The sequence below is a fragment of the Hemiscyllium ocellatum genome, chromosome 47, assembly GCF_020745735.1.
Source record: "Hemiscyllium ocellatum isolate sHemOce1 chromosome 47, sHemOce1.pat.X.cur, whole genome shotgun sequence".
In the NCBI taxonomy this organism is placed as follows: domain Eukaryota; kingdom Metazoa; phylum Chordata; class Chondrichthyes; order Orectolobiformes; family Hemiscylliidae; genus Hemiscyllium; species Hemiscyllium ocellatum.
Window position 1 is genome coordinate 18,397,904 of NC_083447.1, and position 14,493 is coordinate 18,412,396.

The following is a 14,493-nucleotide window of genomic DNA, read 5'->3' on the forward strand; positions in this document are numbered from 1 at the left end:
CTGTCTGAACTGCTGTGCTTTTCCAGCACCACTAATCCAGAATCTGGTTTCCAGCATCTGCAGTCATTGTTTTTACCTCGTTGATTTTAACCTTACTGCGAGTCCTCTTGCAAGGATGCCTGCTTTGAAGAAGTTTTCCTCCTCTCTCTACAAGAATTTCAGGGAGTCCCTCTCCCACTGCAACTCCCAGGTCATTTCCTCTGCCCTGAAGCTCTTCAACCATGTCCTGAAACAAACTTGAAGAACGCCTCATGTACCGCCTCGGAACACTTCAACCCCAGGGCATCAATGTGAACTTCAACAGTTTCCTCATTTCCCCTTCCCCCACCTCACCCCAGCTCCAAACTTCCAGCTCAGCACTGTCCCCGTGACTTGTCCTACCTGCCAATCTTCTTTTCCACCTATCCACTCCACCCTCCCCCCTGACCTATCACCTTTATCCCCTCCCCCACTCACCTATTGTATTCTATGCTACTTTCTCCCCACCCCCACCTTCCTCTCATTTATCTCTGCACCCTTCAGGCTCTCTGCCTGTATATCAGATGAGGGGCTTTTGCCCGAAACATCAATTTTACTGCTCCTCGGATGCTGTCTGAACTGCTGTGCTTTTCCAGCACCACTAATCTAGAATCTGGTTTCCAGCATTGTTTTTGCCTACTTAAAAACTCAGCCTTGACAGTCCTCTGTGGTGAACAATTCTACAAATTCAGTACCCAAAAAGAGGAAAAACATCATGCTTATCTGACTTAAATGTGCAACCCTTTATTCTGAGATAATACCTTTTGGGCCTGGACTCACCCATTCAGGGCAACAACCTCTCTCTGCATTTACCTTGTCAAATCCCCTGAGAATCTTCATTATCTTCGCCTCTGTGCCCATTTCTTTGGACAAGAGTCTTCTTCCCATTCCACAGACCCTTTCGCCCAGCTCTAACACTCTCCCTCCAGCTGAACCCCTCCCTCTGGCCTTCTACCTGCACTTGACCTGTTCATTGAGAACTGATGATGTGACATTGATTGCCTCAGTTTCTCTGCCACCCCCCTCACCCAATCCAATCTATCTCCCTCCGAACTGACTGCACTCCATATGCTTAAATGCAACCTTGACTTTGTTATTAAGCCTGCCGATAAGGGTGGTGCTCTTGGTGTCTGGCTTACTGACCTCTACATTGCAAAGGCTGAGTACCAGCTCTTAGATATCTCCTTCTGTCTCCCCCTAGATCATGATCCCACCATGGCACATCAGGCCATTATATCAATGACAGTCACTGACCTCATTTTGTCTGGTGACCATGGAAACCCGCGTGGGCCCCACTTGTGCCTGTCTCTTTGTGAGGTATGTGGAACATTCCTTGTTCCAGTCCTGCTCATTTACCTCCTCCCTCCTCAGTATCCAAGGGCTTAAACATACCTTTTAGGTGTAGCAATTCTTTACCTGCACTGCACACAATCTAGTCTACTGCATTCACTGCTCACTATGTGGTCTCCTCTACATTGGGGAAATGAAACATAGACTGGGTGACCCCTTTGCAGAACATCTACATTCTGTTGACAAAAAAGACCCTGAGCTTCCAATTGCATGTCACTTTAACACACTAACACGTTTGCTGGCCAATATCTCTGTCTCAGACTTGCTGCAGTGCTCCAACGATGCTCAGCACAAGCTAGGGGACCCAGCAGCCCTCCAGTCCCAATATCAAGTTCAATAATTTTAGGGCTTGAACTCCCTCATGTCCCAGCCCCCTACCTCACACACCAGGCCTTGTTATCATATAGTCATTGCACACTACCTATTGTTAGCCACTAACATTTCCCACTAACAGCTACTCACCCTCCAAGCCAGATCGTTATCAACTCCCTTGTCTTTCTAACTGTTCTTGTCTCTCTTTGGATTCTTTGTCTACCTACCTTTTACTGCCACTGCCACCCCCGCCCCTCCCCCCCCCCCCAGTCGACCCTGAACCCCACCCTCCACTCTATCTTTTGCATATAAACCAACGTTTTCCTAGCTACTTCCTACTAGAAGTGCACACTTATCTAGTGGCACTTTCTCAAATACGTTTTCAAATTCCAAATACACTTCCTTTTCATTCTCTTTGCTTGTTATTTTCAACAAAACTCGAAAAAATTGGTGAAACACAATTTATCTTTCATGAAACGATGTGGTCTTTGCTCAATTGTGCAATTCTAATTTCTGATTTTCTAATTGCCAGGCTATTACACCTTTAGCAATGAATCCTAATAATTTCAATCAAGAAGACATTAGGCTAAATGGCCTATGGTTTCCACCATTTTGTCTCTCCTTTCATTTACTACTTTCCAATCTATTCAGACCTTTCCAGAGTTTAAAATATTTAAGAAGATAACCAATGCCTTGAACTCAGGTCATATTTTAAAAAATAGAGTTGCCCATTTAAGACAGATAAGGAAATAGTATTTTTTTCTCTCAGAGGGTTAAGAGTCTTTAGAATTCACTTCCTCAAAAGATGGTGGATCATAAAATACCCTATTATGTAGAAGAAGGCCATTCAGCCTACTCCGACCCTCTGTAGACCATCCCATCCAGATCCTGTCCCCCACCCCATCTCTACATACCCCATGGCTAATCCACCTAGCTTGCACATCCTTAGACACGATTAAGCATGGCCAATCCACCTAGTGTGCACATCTTTGGACTGTGGGAAGAAACCAGAAACCCACACAGACATGGGGAGAATATGCAATCCCACACAAATAGTCACCCATGGCCGGAATTGAATCCAGGTCCCTGGTTCTGTGAGGCAGCAGTGTTAACTGCTGAGCCACCATGTGGATGGAGATTCTTTAAATATTGTTACGGTAGAGGTAGGTAGATTATTGTTTACCAAGGGGATAAACGATTCTTGGGAATATACCTAATGTAGAGCTGAGGTTAAAATCAGATCAGCATGCTGGGCAGGCTTGAAGGGCTGAGTGGCCTATTTTGTTCAAATGCCTCTATTATCTCTGCTGCCACTTCTTTGAAAGCCCTATGATGCATGCTGTTTGATCCAGGGGATTTGTTGGCTTTCAAGTCAAATAGTTTTCCAGCACCTTTTCCATGGAGACAATATTTTAAGTTCTCCTTCCTTTCACCAAACATATGAATATACAAGTTAGGAGAAGGAGTAAATCGTTTGACCCCTTGAGCACCAGTTAGCCCATATGTGTTCTTAGTCTCTGAGGAAGGTGGCCTTGTTTGAGATAGTGGCCACAGCATTACAATTGTCCTTACAGCTGCTGTCTTAGGGAGCAGCCGACAAATAGGGGTTCATGAAGGCGTGAATGTTGGGATGTACAGGTGTTATGGTTGAACTCCCCTGAATAGTCAGACAAGAACCATTGCAGAAGGGAATGAGCAATATTCATTTGGATGGGATTCTGGAGGTCTATATAAATCCATATCCAGTGGACTACCATGGCTTCTGTGTTAATGAAAATGAAATGTTGTAACATTTTCTCTGATACAACATACAGTCTATGTGCACTTTATGATTCATATATAAATCTTTATTACTGAATGAAAAATAAACCTTTCAAAATGATTTACAAACTACATATAGAATTGGAAAAAGCATGAAAATGTTTGATTCCCAAAAGGTAAGCTTCAACCTTGAGGGTATGGTCTGGATCTCTCAAACTGAGAAACACCAGTTTCATTTAAATTCTTCTTAGTACGAGTAGTTTGAAGCTTTGTACCCCTGTGAAAATCAACCTTTTCACTTCTATTTTTCCACAGTTATATAATAATCATTTGGAAATGCTTTTGAATCAAAGCAAAAACATCCAAAGGAATTGGAGAAAACAAATATTAAAGTACAGTTTATGTGTCATTGATCTGAAGATAAACAATGTAAAGTTGTTAAATGTTTGCTGCAACATTTCCAATCTAGCAGAGAAGTAAAGTCTTACCACTGACAACATGATGACAATTTTATTGGGAGATTTTGCCTTTTAAAGATTTGGTTTCATCCCATTCGTTGCCTTTCAAAACAAAATGTTTGAGAACGGGAGAGATATAGGAATTACAGGTCATTCTGCAAAAATGCGACAGTTGTGTTCTTCAGCAACCCCATGCTACAGAAAATTATGCTATAGAAAATCGCGCTGTAGAAGATTGCTAATGGAAAACTACTAGACCCATTCAGTAGAAAGTTCATGTTACGCAAAAGGCATCCACAATTCGTTAATCGCATTGTAGCCAATTCACGTTGGCGAAACGTGCGTTACACCTGAACAAGCTATATCTCAGAACTGATTGCGAGTACTTCAATCTCTAATCTACAAACATCATGTAATGTGAACATTAAATACTAACTTGATTGAATCTTTTTGAAGAAGTGACAAAGAAGATTGATGAAGGCAGAGAGGTGGATGTCGGCTGTATGGACTTCAGCAAGGCATTCAACAAGGTTCCGCATGGTAAACTGGTTAGCAAGGTCAGATCACATGGAATCCAGGGTTTACAAAATTGGCTTGAAGGTAGGAGACAGAGGGTGGTGGTGGAGGGTTGTTTTTCAGACTGGAGGCCTGTGACCATGGTGTTCTGCAAAGATTGGTGCTGGGGCCATTGCGTTTTTCATTTATATAAATGATTTGGATGTGAGTACAGGGGGTATGGTTAGTAAGTTTGCAGATGACATCAAAATTGGTGGTTTACTGGACAGTGAAGAAGGTTATCTCAGAGTATAATGGGACTTTGATCGGATGAGCCAATGGGCTGAGGGGCAGCAGATAGTGTTTAATTTAGTTAAATGTGAGGTGTTGCATTTTGGTAAGGCAAATCAGGGCAGGGCTTATATAGTTAATGGTAGGGCCCTGGGGAGTGTGTCTGAACAAAGGTACCTAGAGGTGCAGGTGCATAGTTCCTTGAAAATGGAGTTGCAGGTAGACATCTGGTAAAGAAGGCTTTTGGCATGCTTGCATTCATTGGTCAGTACATTGAGTATAGGAGTTGAGATGCCATGGTGTGACTGTATAGGACGTTGGTGAGGCCACTTTTAGAATATTGTGTTCAATTCTGGTCTCCCTGCTATAGTAAAGATGTTGTTAAACTTGAAAGATCTTGGGAGTTATCTACAGGCCCCCAAACAGTAGTCTGGATGTCGGGTGTAAGTTGAATCAGGAGCTGAAATTGGCCTGTCGCAAAAATGTTACTACAGTTGTTATGGGGGATTTCAACATGCAGATAGACTGGGAGAATCAGGATGGTATTGGACCTCAAGAAAGAGACTTTGTGGAGTGCCTCCAAGATGGATTCTTAGAGCAGCTGGTGCTGGAGCCGACCAGGGAGAAGGCAATTCTGGATCTGGTATTGTGCAACGAACCAGAATTGATCAGGGACCTCGAAGTGAAGGAACCATTGGAAAGTAGTGACCATAATACAATAAGCTTCAATCTGCAATTTGAGAGGGAGAGGGTATAATCGGAAGTGACAATATTTCAGTTGAATAAAGGGAACTATGGAGCTATGAGGGAGGAGCTGGCCAAAGTTCAATGGTGCAATACCTTAGCAGGGATGACAGTGGAGGAACAATGACAGATATTTCTGTGTATAATGCAGAAGATGCAGGATCAGTTCATTCCAAAAAGGAATAAAGATCCTAGGAGGAGGCATGGGTGGCCATGGCTGATGAGGGAAGTTAAGAAACATATAAAGTTAAAAGAGAAAAAGTATAACAAAGCAAAGATAAGTGGGAAAACGGAGGACTGGGAAGCTTTTAAAGAACAACAGAGGATTACTAAGAAGGGTGTTGGAGTTTGCACGTTCTCCCCGTGTCTGCGTGGGTTTCCTCCGGGTGCTCCGGTTTCCTCCCACAGTCCAAAGATGTGCGGGTCAGGTGAATTGGCCATGCTAAATTGCCCGTAGTGTTAGGTAAGGGGTATAGGTAGGGGTGTGGGTGGGTTGCGCTTCGGCGGGTCGGTGTGGACTTGTTGGGCCGAAGGGCCTGTTTCCACACTGTAAGTAATCTAATCTAGAAATACGCAGAGAAAAAATGAGGTACGAAGGTAAACTGGCCAAAAATATAAAGGAGGATAGTAAAAGCTTTTTTAGGTATGTGAAAGGCAAAAAAATGGTTAAGACTAAAATTGGGCCCTTGAAGTCAGAAACAGAGGAGTATATTATGGGGAACAAAGAAATGGCAGAAGAATTGAATTGGTATTTCAGATCTGTGTTCACTGGGGAAGACACAAGCAATCTCCCAGAGGTAACAGTGGCTGAAGGACCTGAACTGAAGGGAATTTATATTTGCCAGGAATTGGTGTTGGAGAGACTGTTAGGTCTGAAGGTTGATAAGTCCCCGGGGCCTGATGGTCTACATCTCAGGGTACTGAAGGAGGTGGCTCAAGAAATCGTGGATGCGTTGGTGATTATTTTCCAGAGTTCGATAGATTCAGGATCAGTTCCTGTGGATTTGAGGGTGGCTAATGCTGTACCACTTTTTAAGAAAGGTGGGAGAGAGAAATCAGGAAATTATAGACCAGTTAGTTTGACCTCAGTGGTGGGAAAGATGCTGGAGTCTATTATAAAGGATGAAATTATGACACATCTGGATAGTAGTAACAGGATAGGTCAGTATGGATTTATGAAGGGGAAATCATGCTTGACTAATCTTCTGGAATTTTTTGAGGATGTAACTCTAAAGTTGGACAAGGGAGATCCCGTAGATGTCGTGTACCTGGACTTTCAGAAAACTTTTGATAAAGTCCCACATAGGAGTTTAGTGAGCAAAATTAGGGCGCATGGTATTGGGGGCAAAGTACTAACTTGGATTGAAAGTTGGTTGGCTGACAGGAAACAAAGAGTAGTGACAAACAGCTCCATTTCGGAATGGCAGACAGTGACCAGTGGGGTACCACAGAGATCAGTGCTGGGACCGCAGCTTTTTACAATATATATTAATGATTTAGAAGATGTATTAGTAATAACATTAGCAAATTTGCTGATGATACTAAGCTGGGTGGCAGGGTGAAATGTGAGGAGGATGTTAGGAGATTGCAGGGTGACCTGGACAGGTTAGGTGAGTGGTCAGATGCATGGCAGATGCAGTTTAATGTGGATAAATGTATGGTTATCCACTTTGGTGGCAAGAACAGGAAAGCAGATTACTACCTCAATGGAATCAATTTAGGTAAAGGGGCAGCACAAAGAGATCTGGGTGTTCTTGTACACCAGTCAATGAAGGTAAGCATGCAGGTACAGCAGGTAGTGAAGAAGGCTAATAGCATGCTGGCCTTCATAACAAGAGGGATTGAGTATAGAAGCAAAGAGGTTCTTTTGCAGCTGTACAGGGCCCTGGTGAGACCATATCTGGAGTACTGTGTGCAGTTCTGGTCTCCAAATTTGAGGAAAGACATTCTGGCTATTGAGGGAGTGCAGCGTAGTTTCACGAGGTCAATTCCTGGAATGGCGGGACTACCTTATGCTGAAAGACTAGAGCGATTATGCTTGTATACCCTTGAGTTTAGAAGACCGAGAGGGGATCTGATTGAGACATATAAGATTATTAAAGGAGTGGACACTCTGGAGGCAGGAAACATGTTTCCGCTGATGGGTGAGTGCCGAACCAGAGGACACAGCTTAAAAATACAGGGTAGACCATTTAGGACAGAGATGAGGAGAAACTTCTTCACCCAGAGAGTGATAGCTGTGTGGAATGCTCTTCCCCAGAGGGCAGTGGAGGCCCAGTATCTGGATTCATTTAAGAAAGAGTTTGATAGAGCTCTCAAGGATAGTGGAATCAAGGGTTATGGAGATAAGGCAGGAACAGGATACTGATAAAGGATGATCAGCCATGATCATATTGAATGGTGGTGCAGGCACGAAGGGCAGAATGACCTACTCATGCACCTATTGTTTATTGTCTATTGAAAGGGCTCAGAAAAGATTTACAAGGATGATGCTGGAATTGGAGAGTTTGGGCTACAGGTAGAGGTTGGACAAGCTTTGGCATTTTTTCCTGGAGCATCAGAGACTGAGGGGTAACCCAATTGAAGTTTATAAAATCATGAGGGGCATGGCTGGGGTGAATAGTCAGGGTCTTTCTCCCAGGGCTGGGGATTCCAAAACTGGAAGGCATAGGTTTAAGGTGAGAGGGGAAAGATTTAAAAGGGACCTGGGGGGGTAACTTTTTCTCGCATTGGGTGGTGCGTGTATAGAATGAGCTGTCAGAGGAAATTGGAGTCAAGAGTGTGGTGCTGGAAAAGGACCGTCGTTTCGGGAAAAAGCCCTTCATTGATTTTCCTGCTCCTCAGATGCTGCCTGACCTGCTGTGCTTTTCCAGCACCGCACTCTCGACTCTAATCTCCAGCGTCTGCAGTCCTCACTTTTGCCTGTTCAGGGGAAGTTGTGGACACTGGTACAATTACCACATTTAAAAGGCATCTGGATGAGTATATGAACAGGAAGTGTTTAGAGGAATATAGGCCAATTGTTGGCAAATGACACTAGATTAATGTAGGATATCTGGTCCACATGGACAAGTTGGTCCAAAGGGTATGTTTCCATGCTTACATCACTATGAAAGGAATAGGCATAACTAGCAATCTGTTGCCTGCTCTGTGGGAAGGGGTGGGAGTGGTGAGCTACAAACTCTCTAAGAACAACAAAAGAAAATTCCTCTCTTTCACTGGAGTGAAAAATTACTTGATTGAACAGAAAAAAAACATGCCCAGTACAATCTTTTTCAAAAAGCTATGATTTCCCAAACAATACAAGGGCTGCCTGAACAGAATCAATGTGCATTTATTATGGTCTGTGTCTCTGTCACCTCCTCCAACCTGACACTCCCTGAATCTCCACCTCCCCGACTCCTGTCTCTCTGTGGCTCCATTACCTGAGTTCTCCTTTCACCTCACAATTGGTGTCTTTCGGTTGATTGGCCTCACTCTGAGAGATACAAATACCCCACCACCCCCTCCCCAAACCAAACTTCTTATGTTCTTACCTTCTTTTGATAAATTTTAAATGAAATGGGTTTGCCCCTCAGGCTGTATGGCGACATGGAATGGGCATTGCAAATGTTAAGAGTATTGCAATTGTATTGAGACACTGAAGAATGGAATGTGTGGTATGGAGAATTGTTGAATTTGATTGTACTGTTACAAATTTTCTGAATAAAGTATGTTGCTGGAGAAAAGTAAATAGAAAAATAAATCCTGGCCTTGGCCAGCAATGCTCATATCCTGAGAACCAAACAAAAACATAAGGGTAACGCTCTTATCTCTGAGTTGGTCAAGATACCACTGCAGAGATTTGTGATTATAATCCAGATTGATACACAAATGAAACACAATTTGAGATGTTGTTGTCTGAAGGAGATGCTAGACAAAGGCTGTGTAGAAAATGATCCCACAATATCTCTCCAAAGAAGAGCAGGGAAGTTCTCACACGTGGTCTGGACAGTGTTAGGTCCACAAGCAGCATTGCTGAAGGATAGTGGCCTCAAACATTTGCTACATTGAATTGGATAACTAGGCTCTGGCTTTACAGAAGTCAGCTGGGGTAAATTATGATTAAGCCACTTCTGGAGAGTTTGCTGTTGATGAGTACAATGTGAAGAGTAGTAACCTGTAGACCCAGAAACATGCTGAATGAGATTGTGATATTAGTTGGTGTTCATCCTTGATTTGACACTCAATCTGTCACTTTAGGTCCATATACCCCTATTCACATGCACTGGTGAAGATGCATAGCTGAACAGGCTACTGTATGAGGGAACCATAGAGCCATGGACTTGGAGATGTACAGCACAGAAACAGACCCTTCAATCTAAGCCATCCATGCTGACCAGATATCCTACCGTAATCTAGTCCTATTTGCCAGGATTTGGCCCATATCCCTATAAACACTTCCTATTCATATACCCATCCAGATGCATTTAAATGTTGTAATTGTATCAGCCTCCACCACTTCCTCTGGCAACTCATTCCGTACATGCACCACATAATGCATGAAAATATTGCCCCTTAGGTCCATTTTACATCTTTCTTCTCTCACGTTAAACCTATTCCCTCTCATTCTGGACTCTGGGGAAAAATCCTGACTATTCATTCTATATATGCCCCTTATGACTTTATAAACTTCTATAGGATCACCCCTCAGCCTCCAATGCTCCAGGGAAAAAAGTCCCAGCCTACTCAGCCTCTCCCTCTGGCTCAACCCTGGTAGCATTCTAATAACTCCTTTCTGAGTTCTTTCAAGTTTCACAACATCTTTCCTGTAGCAGGGAGACCAGAAATGAACAAACATGAGATCATCACAAAAATAGGAGCAGGAGTGGGCCAGCCAGTTCCTTGAGCTTCCTCTTCAATAAATCGATTATGGCTGATCTGACTGTGGCCTTAACTTCACTTTTCTGTCTGTCTGTCATTACTAATGATTCCCTTAAATCTGTCCAACTCAGCCATGACTCAGCCTCTATTGTTTTCTGCAGAAGAGATTTCCACAAACTAATGATCCTCTGAGAGAAAGAAATACAGCTCGTCTCTGCCTTCGTACAGAGACCTTCACCGAGTAATGAAGGAACAATGTTTGATGATACAACATCATATGACAGTGGGAGGATTGCATACAGAGGGTTAACACCCACATTTGCAAGGCAGCAGGGTGTCAAAATAATAGGAAAATTAAAAGCCTTTCACTGAAATTTCAAAGGTATGAGGGATCTTCAGGTAACACTTCACAAATGATATTTTCTCCACCAGGAGGTAAGGTAAAACCTTAAAAGTTGATGGATTTTCTTATGCTTACACATTGTCAGATATTTTATTTTTTAGCTATTCTTAGGTAATCCTAGATCTTCTAACGTATTCTTGAATAGTTATAAATAACATCAAGTTGAATTCTATTAGATTCGATATTACATTACACCATAAGATATAGGAGCAGAATTAGGCCATTTGGCCCATAGAGTCTGCATCTTTTGATAGTGAACTTGTCCATTTAAAATGTACCAATTGTTAATGACTGTTAATAAAATTGTAAAATGAGTTTTAATTTTTTTTGGTTACAACTGAAATAAACCCTAATATTTATATACTTTCTCAAGTGGGGTAGTGTATTTTTTGGAGAAAGAAATCCCAGACTCTTAAAATATCTCAGTGTTTACAGAACAGCAAAGTCTTTTTGAAAGATAAGCAATCTATTGGAAGAATGATTACATTCTCAGCAGCCTTTTCTACAGTGGGATGGTAGTCTAAATCACACAAACCTAAGATTAAGCATTTGTGGAATTAGCTGGCTTAAACTTGGCAGACCTACATTAAAAGGGAAGTACTAAGCTCTAAATAAGAGTTAAAAACTGGAAAAAAACTTCAGGTGGTGTCCAATCAAGTGTAATTTTTCCTATCTTTACAAAAATGAACTGAACTGTTTGAACTGCGTTACAGCGCAGTACAGGCCTTTTGGCCCTCGATGTTGCACTGATCTGTGGAAGCAATCAGATGTCCATCTATCCTACACTATTCCATTTTCATCCATATGTTTATCCAATGACCATTTAAATGTCCTTAAAGTTGGTGAGTCTAACTACTGTTGCAAACAGTACATTCCACGCCCCTACTACTCTCTGATTAAAGAAGCCACCTTGTTTTATTTACAAGTGTTGAAGGAGTGTTTTACTGTCAGTGGTAATAAGACCCTTTGTCAGGTTGTGGGAGACATAGTTTGACATCAGGTTTCATTAAACATATGATCTTCAGGTGGAAAATATTATCTCAAGTTGGAATTAAACCCCTAATTGAGATTAGCTCTGGACATGATGACACCAGAAAACATAGGCCTAAATGATCCCTTTCGAGAGCCATCAGTGGCACAATGCGATCTCAATTCCAGAGGATCGGCTCTGTTACATTCAAGCTACAGGATTTTGATGGTGATGTGAGAGGTCACAATGTTATTCTGGTTAACGCTTGTAGATGCTATTGAATAGGATGATCAGAATAAAAACCCTGGGTTCAAATTCCAACTGCTCCAGAGGTGTGTAATAATATTTCTGAATAGGTTGGTTACAAAATATATTGTCAGAGCCCGGGTGTCCCTGGAGAAGGAGCACATTGTGTCCTGCAACACCCTCGAGATTTTCAGAGAAAGGTGGGCATTGCAGGGAGTGGAGTGTATTATTTCCCCCTCCAACTCTGTTTTTATTTAATCCTTTCCTGATGAAGGACTTTTGCCCGAAATGTCGATTTTCCTGCTCCTCGGATGCTGCCTGACCTGCTGTGCATTGCCAGCACCACACTAATCTTCACTTTTATTTAACCCTTGCCCTCCACTTCACTGTTTGATTACACAGCATTGCCCTTTGGGAAGGGCACTGCTTGTTACTGGCCACTCGGGTGTTTCCTTTCTTCCTCGTGGTGGTACATAAATAAAAACTTACACACTTGTTGTTTTTCACTGTGGAAACACCTGCACACACATGACATGGGTGCGGGGGATAAATAAGCACTGTTAGGCCCCAGCAACCAACATGTATAGCAGTCAAGGTTTCTGATGAGGTTTCAGCCTGGAACCTGAGTAGTCATTAGTTCACTACTCACAGCCTCACAGACACTTATAGCAGAGAAGGAGGCCATTTGGCCCAGATATTTGCAACTTGCAACAAGTCTAGTCTAGACCTAACACAAATCAAGCATTTGCTGTTGATGCATGTTTCTCAGCAGCTGCGTTCTCAGACTAATCCACTCAGCAATGTTAATCTCAATTCCATTGGTGTCATTTGTGTGGAAAGCAGGAACCAATTAATGATGGCAAAACACCTTAAGGATTTTAAGCAATCTTAAAAAATATGAAGCTTATTGTCAGGGCCGGAATGCAGAACGTTTCCAGCAGCTCCTGAACATGATGACACCCACAGATTTAGTTCCTCCATGCAATCAGAACTACAGTTGGGTTCAAATTTATGATCAAGTCTTCAATGCAACAGAGGGCAGCCCACATTTATAGCTCCTATTAAATAAATCCTTCACTCTGCAATTAAGTCTAATAACTTATTTGCAGTTTATTGGTTAGGCAAAGGTCTAACGTGTGACAACTGGGACATTTTGCATAGTTGCCTACTTACTCAGCATTGTAATTCTGCCCTTAGATTTGTTAATGAGTGTGCTTTAAGTGTTTAGCCTGATATCCAGCTGAAGTGGGGTGTCTAACAATTACTTGTGTAAGTCATCACGATGGATTTGCTTCTGACTAGCTCTGCAACACAACAGCATGCAGTGCAAATTACAGTTACTATTTGGCCATTTCCCACCCCAATAGACCATTCAGGTCTTTGGATTCCCAAGTGGGCTCTCTAAATGAGAATATCACCAGTGAGCAATCTCACTGGAATCTTCTCTGGGTCTTTCTCTGTTGACCAACATCTCAAGGCATGCTCCAAGGGCATGCTTCAATCAACAGAAGGTAGTATCAATGCAGCACCAGCCTCACTGCATCATCATGGCACATCTCGGATTAACTTATACAATTACGAACATGATCATTCTAAAAGATGGAAGACTTAACCTAAATTTGTTTAATATTACATTCCATGACACTGCAATCCTGTTGCTGTAAAGTTTGTCTTATGATTCTGCTTCACAAGCACCTGATGAAAGCTAGTGCTTCCAAATAAACCTGTTGAACTATAACCTGGTGTTGTGTGATTTTTAACTTTGTTCACCCCAGTCCAACACTGGCACCTTCAAATAATACAATTTCCAACACCTTACATTACAATGCTACTGCCAGGTTGCATTACATTAAGGAACACAGATCCATCTCATGCATCGGCACAGGATTAATCTTCGGACTCTTCGCTTGCTTTTTTAGCACACATTCACTTTGCATTTATTTAGATGTTCATGGTTATCTCTGCCTGCTTTGTCTTTCAGCACAGGCAGAAAACCAGGCAGTTTGACAATAAATACCTGCAATGCACGGACAAGGGTGCTGACAATTGATGTGTGGCACTGTGCTATGTCAATGTTATACCTATAGCATGTGTCAGCAGCTTACATGACAAACACACTGGATGTGTGTCAAGCAAACTGCCATGTCTACAAGTTCAAGGGGAACAGTTCTCTCAGTTCAGTGAAGAGGGACAAAGGGCAGGAAGAGTTAGTGGTTTTGGAGGGAGGCAGTGGTTGACAGCTATTGAGGGAAGATGCTGCATGCAATACTGAGATTGGCAAAGTGTGCACAAAGGTAGAGTTAGAGTGAGGGTGAGGCAGCAAGGAGAGGATGATGGCACCTACTGTTGTGTCATTAACCTTCCTGCAGCACTACTCTTCGTTCCACTGGACCACAAACAGAAGGCTGACCTAATTGGCAATTATGGCATCAGTGGTGCAAGGTCCTGACACTGGTAAGTATGGCCGCCCCTGCTTAGCATAAGGTTGAACATGAACAGTACAGTAGAGTCAAGGTGCACACCTAATGAGGTGAGCCGTGTACAACTGTTGAGAAAAGTTGCTAGGATTCCCAAACTCTCCA